Genomic DNA, 16,967 nt, shown 5'->3' on the forward strand with positions numbered 1-16,967 from the left:
TTTGGATTGTTCTGTATTTTAAGTACTCAGCTAAGTCACTGCTCAACAACGGTTGATGTCTGGAAACTAATAAAATGACATTTCTTATATATCAAAGTTTTGAGTTGTTGCAGCCTGGCAGGGTTTCTAATACTGTACGAAGTGTTAGGGGTGCATTTTATACTGTATAGATCCCTCATAGCGAGAGAGAGAGAGAGAGAGAGAGAGAGAGAGAGAGAGAGAGAGAGAGAGAGCCCTCTTTGGAAAACAGATACATCAGTGTGCCTGTATAGTGTACGACATTGCTGTGAGTTAATCAGTTGGAAAATAAAACGGTGGGATTCTAATAAGTCATTTGTCAATTTTTACAACCCCCAGACACATTGATCCATGGGGATTAATGAAGATGCCTGATATTGTTGTAGATATGAACAGGGGAGATGGTGGGGACAGTAATCAGTCATGTTGGGGATTTGTCCTACCTCGTTTTCTCTTCCTGGGGAGTCACTCCATGCAGGGGCTCACTTCATCTGAGGAGGAGAGCAAAGGAGAAACATTAAAAACCAAGACGCTGATTATTCCGATGTATATGAATGCACGCTTGTGTTGTCGAGAAATCCTGCCATTTACCCAACTCATCTCAGCTACACTGGCTGACATAATGTAACAAGCTTCCAGGTGATGCAAAAGGAAAATGTGTGCTTTTGATGAAACAGTATACAAGTGCACAGATATCCAGGCCCCATGCCAGGAAGCCTAAATCAGAATTAGGTGGAAGTAGTAACATCAAATAGCACAAAACAACACATTTTCCCCAGAAATCTCAGTGGAAAGAATTCCATGACAAGGATGAAAATGTTTCTGAATCATGCTTAGATAAAGCACAGAACTGCAGGGTCAACGCAGGTACTGGTTCCTTATTCATACTGTGCTACAATCATATACATGGTTGAAATATAAAGCTGACGATGACAACTATATGTCTTTCTTTTATATGCAGAAAAGCGCAGTGTCTTATATGACATCCATTAACCCAGACACGGAGTTACTGTACTTCAGGACAGAAACTGACTTTGGCAGAACCAGTTGAGTCACTCTTAAATCCTCTCAAAAGTTTCCTAACCTTGAGAGCCCGTGCATCCCCGAAAAAGTAATAATAATTCTAACCTGATCTTCCTACTTATTTTATATCTCCCCTCAGCAACCTAACTTCTTCTCGGCAACAGTGCAGTTATTAATTCATGAGGCACTAATTAGTTCTTTGTTTAATTTTGTGTTAAACAGACTGACCGGAATGATAACGACTCGCGCTGTAGCGCTTCGGTCCCATGCCACTCCTGTTTGCTACAACAAGGGAGCATCGTGCGACTAGCATGATGAACCCAATTCCCTTCTAAGTTGCACTTCATTAAGTCAAAATGTGACAAGGAGCTTAGAGGAAGAACTGGCAGATCTGATCATACATAACAATGCAGGCCCAGTAAGTTTGAGGGAGGTGGGGGGGGTGCTGGTGCGGGAGGTGGTGTGGGGGGTGGGGTGTAGTGGATTCCAGCATGCATGTTGATAATTTTCTATTTTTAACCCTTGGGGGCCGTCTTTCATTTTCCTTTAATTGTTTTTGTTCAGAGCTGCAGTGTCCTCTTTTTAAATTGCAGCTCCTATCAACTCCCCTGATCAACCCCCTGTGCAACATTGCAGGCAGACAAGTAAACAACAGGGTTGCCCTTTTCCATGATGTAGTGCAGATGCTCCAGTAAAACCAGTGACACTTTTATCACGCCGCACGCACACATATACGCACCTATTCAAAAGGAATAGTTGCATGACATGTCGGAGGTGTAGCAGTGATGATCAAAATGAACTCGAAAATAATGTTTTTGGCCTCACAAGTTGAAAAACCTGCTGAGTGAAACCAAAGGTAACTTGTGTTAAAATGTTCTTAACGTAGGAATGCATTAAGGTGGTTCCCTGCGCCCATATTTTACATACCTTCTTTGCAATCTTTTTGTTCAGCATGTATCTGGAAAACATATTCCATGAGACTCTCAAAGATTTGAGAGCTGATGCCAAGTCTTCTGTGTGGAGGCTTATAATTAATTGTCCCCAAAAACTTCATTGCTGTCTGAGTAACCCCTCCCTTCCATACCCAGGTATGGCATGACAGCATATACTTTCACTTGACACAATGCCGGAATCTGAAGAGAAGCCCTGCACACAGCAGGTAAAACCCTCAATAAACTACAATCATTGACTTTGTACATGTGGCAGATAGCACTTTGGTTTGCAAACCGGGGAATTTTTTTTCCACAGCAAATCATCAGCTGACAAGCTCCGCTAAGATGTTTAGCCTCTCCAAGTATCTTCCCACTGGCTGAGGATATGATAAAATCAAAAAGCAGACAAGTAATTACACTGTATAATAGGCAAGATTGGCATTTTCAAAATCATTTTCATGTGGATGGAAATGACATTGCATAGACTATTCTGTATTCACTGGTGCAGATAAATAAACAAGGCATGGAGAAGAGGGGGGGCATACAGAACGCACAGTACAATGGCAAGCAGGTCAGTAATTAGAAACTCTGTTTGCACAGTAATAATTTTAATATATTCATCAGGAAACAGAGCATGCCTAGCATGATAAAATCCCATCAAGGAACATATCCCGACTGCCTTAACCTTTTAAACAGGCTGCCAGCACATTGCTAAGAACCTGAAAGAACTAAATAAATAAATAAATGCATACATACACAGAAGTTATAATGACATGCAGCCACATCCATCGCTGTATTTTGAAATTTTGACATTACCAGCTGCCATTATAACATGACAGGGATATGCAATGCTTTTCCTGTGCTTAAATTCTCAAATCAGTGTCTGCAGCTACATGTGCTTCTGGAGCTTTTGACCTCTTATAAGTGTGAAGAGGGTTAAAGCCCTCCAACACCGAAACACGTTCAGCTCTGATTGCGTGAGTGTAAAGAGCAACACATGTGTGTAACCTTGTTTGTTATTGAAGGTGGCAGTGATGATGCTATGGAAATTATTGCAAATTGCTTAAAGGACTCCTGACACGCAAAAACCTTGACCTCACTATGCCGTTTCCCAAAGACAGAAGAATGCGTAACTGTTGGAGGAATTCAAGGTGCAGCACAAACGTAATCACTATGAACAACATTTTCACAGAGGTGAAAATAGCTGAAAGCCATTCAGGTGTGAAATATATTGCATGCATGCATGCATGCATGTTTTAATGTAATAAACATGCAAACCAGGCCGGCATACAGTAAAGTTCTTTTACACTTAAAGTTAGTAAACAAGTTAAGCTGAGACATCACACCGTAGTGTCTCAATTATTACAAATTCAAATAACAGGAACACACAAACAGGCACTCAGCTGAACAGAACAGTTTAAAATAATAACCCTCTTTGCCGTAATGACTGCCAATCTATTGTCTAAGTTTCCTGGTTTCATTTCCCACACATAAACTCAGAAACTTACAAGTTTACGTGACCTCATTCTACATGAAACAACCTCTAATTACATGAAGTGGAAGCCGCAACAAGAATACACTTCTCACTGAATAGGTCTGTACTTTGAGTCTTCTAGTCTGTGTTTCGGTCTGACTTTCTGAACACGCTGTGAGTGAGAAACTTACCATTTACTCATGCATATTTGACAGCACCTAGTAGGCCCCTTTTTATGCTGTCACTTCTGGCTCCTATTCTTCCTTTCCCCTAGGAGAGGACAGAGTCGGGGGCTTGAGGGCAGCTACCTCCACAGTCCCGCTGTCCCCTCCTCGCCTAATTTTTGTTGTCCAGCCCTTTGAAACCTCAATCTCATGCAGAACCAAAGAATGGTGATCCATGTGCAACAAGTGCCAGTGCCATGGAAACCCCCGTTTTCCCCCCAAAATATTCCTTTTTATCCCTTTTGAAGACCTGTCACCGGGCAGAGCAGGCATCACACGACCCCAGGCCAAGCCATGACAAAGCCTATTTTCTGGCTGCTTCTTGATTGATTAAAAAAGACTTTTTAGTAAAACCATGTTAAAGGACACAAAAAGTGACACACAGAAGAAAGGGCCCCGGGGATGGCCCAATCAGACGGTTTCTCCGGTAATAACGCAAAGAAAAAGAAACAATATCATAATCGCCACAAAGGAAGGATCAGGGCAAGCGTGAAACATGACAACAATGGTGATTACGGTAATGACAGAAGACCGTTTGCGATTTAGAAATTACTGTAGGTTACATCAAACTACACATACTACAACTGTATCCATCTCCACAAAGTGTGTGATTTTCTGCAGTTTTCATATAAAGACATATCATCACCGTAAAACTTTGTTAGCAGACAACAGGAAACTTCTCCAGCGTGTCTCCGGATATTTTATGAATCAATAAATATCGCGTGAACTTAAATAAACTAAACTTCTGTTTTGATTAACGACACGCTGGTCAGCCGATTCAGATGGCAGCACATTATCTCAGCATATTCACACTGTAGTGTAGCTCCGGATTATTGCAAATGCTTCTTGCATTATGTTCCTGCCACACTTGAGAAATATTATACATGTAGCACTGTGGTTCATGTGTGATATGGGATCAATATTCTTTGCATCAGACATTTTACTCCTCCAGTTGACCTAAGTGACAGACCATTTAAAACAGAGAGAGACTGGCTCGGCTGCTCTGCACGGCAACAAAGGGAGACCACATTATTAATTTATCTCAAAAGCACAGGTCGATATGAGAGGCCTATTGCTTACATGTTTTCTTTCTGTTGGCATTTTTTGTGTCATATACAGTGGCTTAAATATCTGGTCTCTTCCTGCGATCTGATAGTTGAACCGTGGGTGTCAAACCGGATAAAAATTAAATTGTTCTGTTGTGTCAGAATTGTTGCTCTGTCGCGCAATGTTTTATTGCAGTACAAAAACCAGATACTTCCACCGCCATTGAAGTGAGAAAGCTGCTTCTGTCTCTTTGTTTCCGCGTAGAGATGTGGAGGACATATTTACCAAGACTGTAGGGAGGGGTGGGGGGTGAAGAGAGGAGGAGAGGCATTAGAAGCGTCCACACATGAGCAATTAGTATTCCAGATCCTGATGGTTCTAAACACAAAAAGGCCTCACCAAATCCCCACGGCGGAGGTGTCAGACGGAAAATGACGAAAATCTGCTCCTTGACAGGGAGTCATTTATATTTTAGCTTCGTTCCATTATCTTAACGAATCCATCATCAGCCAATGCAATATTAACAGCAGAAAATCAACTCATTAGATCCAGGGGGATTTAATCAAGATTGCAATCATGTATGCGGTTCCTGGAGAGTTGGCTTCTTCTTTTTTTTTTCTTTTTGGTCCTTTCCACGTAATTGCCGCATCTCAGATCTTAATAAATTATTCTCGATCTGAGATTGATGCCTTTTTTTTCTTGCCTCTCACGCCATGCACTCACTGTCTCCAACTATAATATTTACCATAAACATTATTATGTCATGGGCACACAGTTTAAAATGGCCTTTAGCTAACTCGCAGAAGTAATTGGCTTCTCCATTTCTCTCTCGTTTCCTTGCTAATTGCCAACTGATATTGCTAACACTTCCCCGAGAAAGAAAGAAAAGACCTCTTTTGCACAAGCTGGGATATGTTGCTAGGATTTTCCAACCTTTATAAGTGAATGTAGAAAGAATTTCCTGTGTTTGATACTGCTTAACAAGACAAGCAAGCAGATGAAAGAACATTCCACTTTTGATATGTAAAACTTCATGTGAAACCACAGCATCAGAGAGAAAATAGAAAGAGCTCAAATTTCAGGTTGGGATATTTTAGTCTTGTTTCTCAGAAAAACGCTTAGCAGAAAAGGAGCCCCACCAGATAGATAACTGCCAGCAATATATAATTTTTCAAATCTGAGTGGAATCTGGATGTTTTATCAGACGAGAGAACAAAGGCTCTGCCCTATCCTGTAACTGTGTACGCTGCCTTGTGTCTGCATGACCACAGATACTGAACATTTATTATTAACGCTTTACTTGCTGGAACTAAATATAACAACAGTTGTATAAAAATAATACTTCAGACATCATAATTCCTTCATTGTTTCAAAGAGAGACATGTTTCATGGTGTGCGTTTGAAGGTGATATAATGTGCCTCCACATAATAATCCTAGCAGTATATTTTTAGAAGTACTGACATGGACAGCACACACAACACTTGTAAACAAAATCAACTCTCTTTAAATGTGCAGAAGGATAACAAAAGTGTAACAACTACATCATGCTCATACCTACCTGAATCACACATTATTATACTGTTATAGTCTCTCTTTCATGATAATGGAGTCCCTCACGAGCGTTGTCAGTTTTCTCACATGAAATGTGAACATGGACAGGACCAGAAAACCAACACTCTCACCATCAACATACCATCTCAGCAAACAGCTCAGAGCTGCTTCACTATCAGTGAAAACAGACACCACGCAAACTCACGCCAAGTGTCCTTAAATGATCAGTTTCGTGTTTGATTTGGAGATTGTGCGTGGGAAAATGTATCCTAAACTGCAAGTCAGTGAGACTGTCTTCACATTACACAGTGGTGTAATCATGTGTATCTGGCCAAGGGAGACAATAGTGGCTGTTTTTTTAAATACAGGCCAGATATAGCAGAGGACAAACAATTAACATATTTCATAGCTGATTTTTTTCCAGCTGCGATGTCTGAAGCTCATCCACCCCCGTTAACACTCACTAGCACCCGCTGCATTTTGTGAGAAACTCTTATAACAATGTGATGTGACATGTGCCGGTGCCTTCTTTCCCCTAATGTATCAATGGAGCAAGGAAAATATGCCGAAAGCGAAAACAGAGTCACCAACAAGTTTGGCTATAACAGAAATAGAGAAAGAAACATAATCGTTGTCAGTTGTGTGAAATTTGTTGAGTTGTTTTTGCCTGCAACCCTTTTTATTGAACTTTCTCTTTTCATATGCTCACCATTCTCTGCACCTATCTCTCATTTGTGTGGCAACAGGCCTTCTTCCCCTCGCAGACAGGATTAACTCCTAACATGTTCAACATGATCCAAAAGTGTAAAAACTGTCAAAGAGACCTTTAATCTGCCTATGGAACAAAGCCTTTTGTACAAGGACTAACCTGACCTTGTCACTGTGAGTTTAACTTGCTGTCTGTTAGGCAATATAAAGCCCTAGCCAGCCCTTCTCCTCCACTCCCTCCCTCTAAGTCGTCCTCACTCCCTCCCTCACCACCTCAGCCTCTATGCTCAGAACTGGGGGTGTGCAGCTACAGCGCCAAATGCTGTGTTAATCCCTGTTTCTCTGAGATGGCCAATAGTAAATCCGGGCCCTCTGTAAACCAATCTCAGAGTTTTTTATCTTGATTTATTAGATTACGAGTCCTGGGTCCCTGAGCCCATGCTACACATACTAATCCTAATCGGAATAGACAAGTATTAGCCCAGTTCAAGGGGAGCTAAACAGCAGCGGTGGCCAACTTTCAGTAAGAGGGAAACTACAAGCTTATAGGCTTGATGGGGCTTTTTATCCGTTTTCCTTTTTTCTCCACTTACATTAGTAGAATGAGTGTGTAATTAAATACATAAATCCTGACACACAAACCCTCAAAAGGCCTAAAACCACTGAACCCCATCCAGTTTGGCTTTCTTTTCCCCGCACAATGAAGTTACTGAGCCAAGCCCAATCATTTGTATTTTTCTCAGATTTTAACAGTGAGCAAGGCAAACATGAAAGTCCCATTGAAAACAACTGCAAGAATTAATTTTACATCTCAGTGAATTCAAGGCAGTGTTGTCAAATTATAAGCAACAGGGCCACGTAACTAATTTCCCTTGGTCCAAGGAGTGTTAAAAAAAACGCAATAAATCACTTTTTATCTGTGATAATAAATCGCATATAATTAGAAAGGTGTCTCTACTCTGTTTGCCTTCTGTGGGCAAACACAGGCCACCAAAATGTCAGAACTGGTCACATTATTGTTACTAACCTTAAACCAAAATGAAAGAACCGTCTCCGTCATACTGTAAATTGTTGGTCTCACACTGCTTTCAACCAATCCAGCCAATGCGGATGGCAAGTGGGTTAGGCTGGATGGAGTCCATGTGACACATGAGGCCAGGGCTGGGGAACATTAAGAAGTGTCTGCTCGTACACTAATGCTGGTGGCAGCTGTTAGTCTGCCAAAAACTGCAGCAGCAGCAGCAAGGATATCCTGAAATACTATTGAAAACCACTAAACCTCCTCCTCGCTGATGTAAAGCTATACAGCTGCTCGGCGCCAGCACAATCACTGATCAATCTGGGAAAGTTAAAGACGGAGCCGGGTTTGTGCACTAAATATGCTGCTTTTCAGCTTGGAAGGTCAAATCTCTTCATCTCAGGAGGGATGTTAAGGTTTAACAACACACAGTCTTTTCGCTGTATTTGACAAAGTTTGCACAGCAGCCACGACAGAGGCAGCATATGCTTCTGCTTTTCTGTCTATGTACTGTAAATGTGTGTGTCTGGTCATGTAGTTCTGTCCCTGCATGAGCACATGTAGATTTCCGTGGCGTGACCACACCGCAGAGGTTGCCCCTTTCCACTGCCCTCAGGGGTGACAGGGGAGCTAAGGGAGATGTGACAGCCATGTCTGCTCCCTGTATGTGTTTGTTTGCCCCTGAAAATGAGACACTGGTTTCACTCCAGCCCCCTGGGCATGTTTAGCTCAGCCTCCACCGCATCGCCTTCATCTGATACAAAGTGGAAGTCCACCAGATGATAATATGCATGTCCGCTGGTGAGGTGAAAGTGGATACATGCACACTTCAGAGCACCAAAAAAAGTTCATTGATTATTAACTTTTCCGTTTCAAACCTACACTGAAGATTAGATGATTTTTCTACATTTGTTATTTGGTACTACAAGTGATTATACAAGAAATTGTGTCAGAACACCAAAGCACATTTCGTAGTAACGTCACCATAAAAAGCCTTATACAGTCGGGTATTATGAGATGATAAAAAAAAACAACTAGGATCCAGTGCTTTTGCATGCCAAATAAAAGTGAGCAATGGATTTCCTGTGCTCTTGTGTTTTGTCCTTAGACCTAAGTGTCACCAAGTGTACTTTGCAAGGAATATTCATTTCCTTAGGAAGGCCTCGTCAGCCTTGTGACCCAATCCATATCCATTCTGTCCTGTCTGCCCTCCCTAGTCCCTGCCTCTTTTCTGTAAGTGGCAGATATTTCACCTGCCTATCAGTTTCCCTTTAAACGTGCTGGTATATGCAGGAAAGGCGCCCATATAGGGTCACTGACTGTCCTCTACGAGGTCCTCTCTGAAGCTACTATCTTGCTGGCGACCTCCCCCCGCTTTCTTCTATCACTCAAATTACAGTGTGTAGAGGTCGCTGGTAGAAATGGGTTCAACAGAGCTGATTAATTCTGATGGAGTTTTACATGTTATTGGGATGGAAAATGCACAAGTCTTGGGTGGCTCATGACTTAAAAAGTGAATCATAAATTTAGGCCTCCCTAATTTATATTTCCAACTGGGAAAAAGGAGCCTTCTTTAATTTTTCTTCAGTGCCTGGAACAGAGCCTGGAAGACGTTTGTCAACGTAGTGTGTGCTCTACCATAGAGCAAACTCTATTTGCAAGAGTACGTTTGTGTATTCAGCCCACAGCAAAATCCAGTTTACTACCAAATAATGGGAATCAGATCATTTCCATGCAGAAATGTGCAGCGGGAAGGAAAAGCAGCTGCTTCAATGTGAGGAAGGTAGGAGGAGGTTAAAAGGAGTCAATGGAGGCTAAAGAGACAGCAGGTCTACCGATGACAGAAAGAGTGGCCAGGGACTGCAGTTCAGGACTTCTGGAAACCACATCAAACAGACCATGGAGCGCTGCCAAGACGAACACACACCAACTGTTGCAAAGAAAGGAAGGGGGAGAGGAAGAGAGGAGCGGAGGAGGGCAAATGGCAAAAAGGAGGGTTCAGTAACACAACAGAAATGTTACAGGATCGAAGGAGTATTAGGACAGAAATTCATGCATTTTGGATTACTGATAGAAAACGAGAGAAAAGACAAGAGAAATGGGGAAACTCGCGTTGTTGTGTGCTTATAGGAAAAACCCATTTATCACCAATATTATTAGATAGAGTATTATCAACTAAAACTGGAACCAAGTTCCTTGATGAATGTACTTTCTCTCAGTATTCCGCACCCACTTCATTTTCCACTGTTTCACAGAGAGTCCTTTTTAACAGGCCTCTAAGAACAGGTGTGAACTTGCTCCTTATGTCAAAAACTGGGTATGAGCATATAAACGCAGGCAGCTTATGAATGTGATTAAAGTTTATAACGCAAAGCTCCACAAGAAAAGACAATGTGTGTTTCGCAGGGTTAAAAAATGTCCAGGTTTTCACCTGCTTCCCCATTTACATATAGGTTTAGCACTGACATTACATTAGCAATATTAGCATCACATTAGTGTGTTTTAGCCTGAATCACACCCTGGTTGAGCTCTCCAACACACTACTGCTTAGGTGTTGGGGACACCTCTTCCTCTTCACAAATGCAGAAACCCAGACTCAACAGGCTGTGTTTCTGAGTGGGAGGCCTGTTGGGGATCAAGTCCTTGTCACTGAACGGGCGACCCCTGCTGGTTGGTTGGCCTGCCCCGATGAGAGCGTCTAGTCTAATTCTAATGAGACAGCAGTCTCTCATTTGGTCTTTTGGTCCAAGATTGTGGTGGCTTATTAATGTGTACGAGTTTGTTAGTTAGCCCTACGCTGAGCTAGCCTAGCAGCTGTCTTGCAGTAAAAATGTAAAATAAGAACTAAAAGACAGTTGTCTTACATGTTTCTGACGATTAATTTTACAGCTGAAATGATCAGTTGATCAGTCAACCAACAAAAAATTGAAGGGTTAGGGTTAGCTTTGTCTTAAGCCTTTGCACTGAGGGTCAGCAAGAAGCAATTTGCAAACATCTGGGCCAATGAGAAATTATAACTGGTATATTTCATCATTTTCTGAAAAGCAGTTGTTTTTTATTAGTTGTAGCCCTGAGAAATGTACTAAGTAATGTGATTATCCCGATTATTCCATGACTGCGGTAATGTCAGCCACTGCATTTGTTTTGTCTGTATGCTTGTTTATGTACAAACAATAAAGCAATTCAGTGCGAGTCCCCTTTCTGTTTTGGCCGAGGTTTCGACACACTGCTGCCAGCTCGTACCCAGGAACAAATAGAATAATGACACAGAAAGCAAAACAAAGAATTAACCAATTTACAATGCAGTAACCTCATTTTTTGACACAATGCTATCAAAGCTAATTTGAGATCGACTTTGTGAGACCAAAGTACTCCAAATGTTCTACATGAAGGAGCTTTAAGGTGTTTCTTTAAAAAGAGATAAACCTTCTCTTACTACTACTGTCAGTCTTTTGCAGAGTGTCCAGAAACCCGGCCCCACAGCCTGCAGTCTGGCCCCATTCTCAAGCCTATCAGGAACCAGCCACTTGCTCAGAGGAGCACCTGACCCACTATAATGTCACTTCTATATTTGTATCCTGCTAATCTGCTCTCAGGCTCCAATCTTTTCCACTTTCTTGCAAATTTATCACTAGACTGAAAGACTGGTGCCAGATCCTAAGTGCCTCACCCTTTTAAATTAAATAGTGGCATTTGTGATAAAGCCACTAAATTCCTTATCTAACTGGCTCGAAGAGTCTTTCAAGGCAAAGTGTCACTTTTCCTAAACTGGAGCACTCGTGACGCCATACACCCCACCCTATCCTATCCGAATGCCACACACACACGCACCCACCCACAGTCTGTCAGTTTTCTTGTCCTTTTCAAGGACATAATCAGGTCAAAAATAGAACAAAACACAAGTGAGGCATGTTGTGAAACAGACAGCCAGAGGTGGATCTATAAATAGACAGTTTGTGTGGTTTTCATTTACAATTTAAACATAGGTAACTTGCTGAACTCATTTGCTCTGTTTTTAACAAATATTTTTCTGTTATAACAGTTCTGTAGCTATCTATCATGTGGATAGAGAGCAATTTCGAACCATAATATCCTAATATAAGAGAGACTTATGGAGGAAAAACCTTAATACTGTGCTTCACTACCAATTACGTGGGAAGTTATTCAATTACTCAGACAGGTGATGTGCTTCAATAAGCCCGAGGCAATGACATAAGATGTCTGTGATGATGCGACGTGTGTGCCAAGTACATTATAAGTCTCACATAATTTTACCTAAACTAATACAACTAAATCCAGCCTGAAGTGCGTAAAACTTTTTTTTAATTGCTCTCAAAACAAAGCCCACAGTCAGCATCTCTATCTTAGGTTATGCTGTCCTGTGCCTGGACTCAAAGGAACACTGTCCTGTCAATAAATTTTTTGTTCACTTCCTTCCCATTGTGAATTCATGACCTAATAAGGTACTCTCTGAATTCTGGGGTTATTTTGAGTTTGTGTGATAATGCTCACTCTAACTTTGTCCCTCTTCAGAGATTCTAAAAGGAGGGAAGCCAGGAACTTTCAGAGAAGGCAATTTGATCTGATAAAAGGCAGAGCGTAAGGACTGTGAAATACTACCACTATTACTACTGCGACCACCACTATGACTACTACCACTACAACCGCTACTGCTACTACTATGACTACTACTAATAACAATGTGCCTGTATGAGGTGTACACATATCATAATGACAAGGTGCAAGACATATTTAATAAATAATCAAAAATGTGTTCCGACCTTTATTAGCACACATGTATAAGAACATTAGCACAAGAAGCAGAAGCGGTACTTAAACCATTTCTGTCAAACACACACTGGGAAAAAAATCTTGGGTGTTTTGATGTTTTTCATTGCCACTGCTTTTGTTTTCATGCATTCATGTGTTTTGGCCTTTTCTTCAGTTTCTAATCTGTTTTTGATATGGTGAGATGTGACTTCCTACCCCAGCGTGTTCCATTGTTTTCCTGCATTTTTAGAGGAATGAGGTTAAAACAAACTGTTCCTATGTAGAAGGTCAAACAACATTGTTATGAAACTAAGAAAATGAGACTAAAGGTAACAGCGTGAGACCAACAGGGTATTCCTGTTCCTGAGCAAGGCCCCGTAAACACCACTCTGTTGATATATAATTAAGAAGAAAAATCTTCACTTTGGCTCTGTGGGCTCCTTGCAGTCATACTTCTCTTCGTCTCAGTCTCCTGTGTTTATTTATCAGTTTTCACATTTGTACGCTTAAGGACTCCTTCATTATTTAGACAAGACACAGGAGTATTTCCCGGGCCAACAGTGTGAAATCTCTGATGCAGGGATCCAAGCAGGCAGTTTGCTTAATGCTTGACCCCTGACCTCTCCTGGGTAATAATGCCTTCATATCTACCCTCACACACGTAGTGGCACAGAACAATCACATATTCAGATGCCTTGAGAGGTTTCACAAAACCGCGAGAAACACTGTCGAATAACCAAGCAGTGTTAGAAAAAGTTGCTACACGAGTGGCTCTAATGCCATGAACTCTGAAAAGTGATCGTCTGATTTATTAAAATATTTCACTTTTGAATGTGTTGACTTGGACCTGCAAGAAGTTACAAAACATTTATACATTTCCCCAGTGCCAGTCCCTGACCTTTAGAAAATGTTTTGCTCTCCTTCCTTTCTCTTCTAACAGAGCCAAAGGAAATCAGCATTTAGCACTTTCGCAGCACTTCCAGAGATCCAGATTGCTCTCTGGTTAACATCTCCGGCATTTTCATTTCTTCACTTTTTTTTCATCCTCTCAGCTGTTCTCCTTCCTTTAGTCATACCCATTTCACACAATTCATAAAATCTGCCACAAAGTCATGAAAGCAGCAACTGCAAGCTGAGAACTGCTTGCAAAAATAAAGGGCTCTCAGAATAGATAAATAAAATCTCTGTTATCCAGCTGCCCTCCCTAAATCACTCCCAACCCCTTCAACAAGTGGTCACAAGCCGGGGCAAAGCAGACTCTTTCAATAGCACATGACAACCACAAAAGAGGATTCTTTTAGATTCCAAAACTGATTGCTCAAGTTTTACAAGTAAAAACTGGGCTGAATCTGTATCTTTGAACATAATTACAGTATGTCCTTGTATCATCCTTCCTGTTGGTGAAGTAACCGCTTACTGCCCTGCATACATTCCTGGGAATTGAAAAAAAAAAAAAGAAAAAAAAAAAAGGCATTTTCAAAGAGGGGAAGTGGGAAGTTTTGTCAAGCCTATTTTCAGTCAATATTTCAGGACTTGAGCTTTTCTGAGAGAGGAAATGGACTCAGAGCACACATAAGCACCAAGTCAGACATTCCCCATATTTCACATATTCATCACAGTATGGGGGTTCACATGTGGAAGGACGTTTCAATAAACCAAGAGGTTAAGCACTGTAAAAATCTGCTTGTTTTCTTTTCATGTTTTGTTGAGTGAGACTGAATCCCACAACTGCACGGCCTGCCAAAGTGATTAAGTTTTTACTGTGTTGGCACCACTGCCTCAGTTTCTGCAGAGCAGTCCCAAACACTTCATCTCCGAAGGCCCGAACATACAATTGCAGCCACAATGCACGAGCGAGCATAAGTTGCCAGAGTTACTTAACATGTGCTGCTATGAGCCTGCCAGATTTGCAACCAGCTGCTAATATTAGAGCATTTTAGCTTTTCTGGAGATTGATCAAATAAGCTCGGAACACCCCCAACACAATGTAATGGAGTTACTGTGTTTGGAACTTTAACGCCTTTCAAGTATGATATGAATTATGCTACAACTGAGGTGATAACATTGTTACACTGCATCAGTCTTTCAACAAAACAAATAAGGATAACATGTTCTGAAGGAAGGCTAGTCAAATGCTACTTATATGGTTTAAAACGAGAAAAAGAAACCTTTTCCTTCCATGAAACTTTAAAAACAGCTTCCCTCAACATTACAACTGCCGTCCACATTATGATAAAATATCAACTAGTTCACTTAGTTAAAGTGTTTGTGACCCAGCACACAGTGTATACAGAGGCCACCCCACAAGCAGTGGTCCCTCTGCTTTGGTACAGCTAAGAGCGCAGTGGTCAGACTCACCGAGACAATAAATCCACAGTCAGCCCAGGGATGGTGTCTGAAATCCCTACAATCAGGCTGCAGATAAATGGTATTTTGTGCTGACTGCATTGTCTCCTGCCTCTATTCTGGTAATCTAATGTGTGCAACATGCTCTTGGTCACCTTGACTTTGGTTGCCATAGTGCTCAACACAAACATATCCCCACCCAGAAATACACCAAATAAGGCTTGGGGGAAAAATCTCATAATCAGACGGCACAGAGGGAGAGGCAGATATAACCTTAAATATATTGTAAACAGGTCAAAGCTATTCCAGTGTGTACATACACAGTGCTTGCAAGAGGTTACTGGTGACACACACGCACACAGTCTGGCTAATTAGTATACAACAATAATTGTCCTAAGCTCAGCTATTGTTGACTCAAAGAAAATGATAATTGCATGGGCATCAACAAAAAATAAATTGAAGTTCTTTAGAATAGAGAGGTCTTTCAGGACAAGTCTGTTTGTACTGGAAATGACCTTTAAACACCTTCCTCCAACACAGAGGAATCAGGCTACAAGAAGGCAGCCGTCCTGTCTAGCTGTCGACCCCGGCAGATGTGAGTTCTGAAGAGTTCAAAAGAATTCTGCATGGGGGCACCGCCATTTACATAATCCTCCAGATATATTCCCCTGCAACCTAATCAAATTATTCACAAGTCTAGCCCCTAACTATGTAGACCCCGCGATACACAGCCTTTCCATTAACCAGCCTGTGAGCCTTAATCGTATCGAACCAACCAATGTCACTTCTCCCTTTAGAATGGCCGACAGACGCAGCAAACAAAGAATGGTTGTATCTGACACACAAAGATTTCAGACAAACAACATCTTTCCCCCCTTGTCCACTTTGTTTGGCATTTCTTATTGTCCTGGGATTTTATTTACTTTTGAAGAACAGAGCGCACTAAGAGAAAGAGAATTTTATCACTGGAAGTACACAATCTTAAGACAATGGGACATTATGTTCAAATGACGCTTTCAAGGGAAGTTGGTTGTTGCAGTAATTAGCAGAGCAGAGTTTGAGCTATTGAGAATAACTTTGAAAGACAACTGCAGATGACACAAGGGATTTCGGTAATCAGGGGTTGGGTTCCCTCAGGGCCTAATCCGAAAAGAAGATAAACAAAACTGCTGATTCAAATGCAAGTATAATTTATGCAATAACAGAATTTCCAAGCTTGAAATAGGGCATTTTGTTTTTACTTTGTGAAACTGCTGATGAGTGATATATACAACATGTGGAACATTCACACACTTTCCAGGTTTCTGCATGCACATGTTGTCTATTCTACTCTAAACTACTACTACTAAAGCTTGATAAGGTTAGATAATACGAGACAGCAACACTGCAATCTACTGTTTTTACATATCTCAAGGAAATTTCAATTTCACTGACTTTGAAAGTGTCACAGTGTCACAAACACGGCGCATAAAAAACAAATAATAACCTTATAATAAGCATTTGATCTCGCTGCTGCTTTATTTTCTGCATCTGACTGAGCATTGTCTGTGTCTGACAAACATCATCTCATTGTTAATCAGCCTGTTGTTGCTTTGTGTTCAATCTGCTGCCAGGGGGTAAAGGGTTAATGGATCAGCCAAAGTTTACATCCCATACGCGGTCAATTTTCAATGACTTCTTTTCCCACATTGAAATAAACTATTTTATGTCTCCAAATATGCAGATCATTTTGCTTAATGAAAGATGCTTGACGTCTCAGATCCAATTAATATGCAAATGAAAGTGAGGATTTATTTGTGACATTCTGTATGGGTGAGAGAAAACAAAAAGGCTTCTTAACAGTAACACTAATTGC

At 41.2% G+C, this 16,967-nt stretch overlaps 1 protein-coding gene across 1 annotated transcript in view; it reads right to left on the reverse strand.

Moving 5' to 3' along the window:
• The window catches only part of casz1 (castor zinc finger 1), a 166,772-nt gene that overhangs the window by 93,635 nt on the left and 56,170 nt on the right, over positions 1–16,967 (reverse strand). Inside the window, exon 4 of the mRNA XM_076740825.1 lies at positions 462–509. The gene's annotated coding sequence lies outside the window, so the exon portion shown is untranslated. The remainder of the gene's footprint in view (positions 1–461; positions 510–16,967) is intronic.

This window comes from Chaetodon auriga, chromosome 10 (assembly GCF_051107435.1).
Source record: "Chaetodon auriga isolate fChaAug3 chromosome 10, fChaAug3.hap1, whole genome shotgun sequence".
Lineage (NCBI taxonomy): Eukaryota > Metazoa > Chordata > Actinopteri > Chaetodontiformes > Chaetodontidae > Chaetodon > Chaetodon auriga.